We start from the raw sequence: 1,005 nt of genomic DNA on the forward strand, positions 1-1,005 counted from the left end.
TATATATATATATATGTATGTATGTATATATACATGCAATTCACACAGCATCCATGCATGAGTGAATTCCCATATACTACATATATTATTTGTTTAAAAAAAATTTAAATGGCTGCACCTCTCGAGGCTGGCGGCCTCTGTCACCTCCATCTCCCCATGTTTGTTTGTTTATGTTTCTCTTGGACGGGCTGTACTGAAATGTAATTTCGCTGTGCTTCGGTGCAATGACAACAAAACTGATTCTGATTTCGGGTATGGTATTTGCTGAGGTATGTCTGTAGCTGTGTGTGTTTGCTATTGTGGCCATCATTAGTGACCTGAGTTCAGCAGACTGATAGGTCATGGGATGAATATGTATATGAATATATATGTATTTATAAATATAAACACACACACAAACAAGATTGTCTAGAAACCATTAAGAAAGTACCACTAAAAGCCAATTTAGCTCACCTTAAAGTAATGTTTAGGGATGAATAATGTATGAGCATCTACATTTTCCTGAAAACCTAAAACTTAACTGATCCAAAGTTTTATATGAAACATAATATTAAACATATTTTTGATTTACTTCATTTTGTATATTGCGTCGTGTGTTGTCTGTTGTTCTGTCTGTACAGCACTTTGGTTGGCCTTGTAGCTGTTTTAAGTGCTCTATAAATAAAATGGTATGGTATGGTATGGTATGGTATGCTGAGGCATTATGTCACTATCATAACCATCACCCTAGAAAGTAAAGCATTCCATACCTTGTTAATGGAAATAAATGTGTACAATTGTGTTCAAATGGGTGTTTTCATGAACTGTGTTCAAATGTTTTAAGAGATACATCCACAGCTTCGGCACCGAAGCCATAAACATGGTTTATGAACAACATAGCCTTCAGGTTATAAAAGCAGGGGCAAACTAAACAAACAGTACCACACAAAAGTATAGAGGTTTCATATCTATTGTAGCTGGGTGGGGGTGGGTCACACTGGTATGATGTTTTTGAGAATATGTTGT

General features: G+C 35.7%; 1 protein-coding gene across 1 annotated transcript in view; it reads left to right on the forward strand.

The window, feature by feature from the left end:
* cpne5b (copine Vb) overlaps positions 1-1,005 on the forward strand; it is a 181,320-nt gene that overhangs the window by 133,957 nt on the left and 46,358 nt on the right. The gene's annotated exons all lie outside the window — the stretch shown is intronic.

This window comes from Nematolebias whitei, chromosome 7 (genome assembly GCF_014905685.2).
Source record: "Nematolebias whitei isolate Nwh7 chromosome 7, NemWhi1, whole genome shotgun sequence".
Classification (NCBI taxonomy): domain Eukaryota; kingdom Metazoa; phylum Chordata; class Actinopteri; order Cyprinodontiformes; family Rivulidae; genus Nematolebias; species Nematolebias whitei.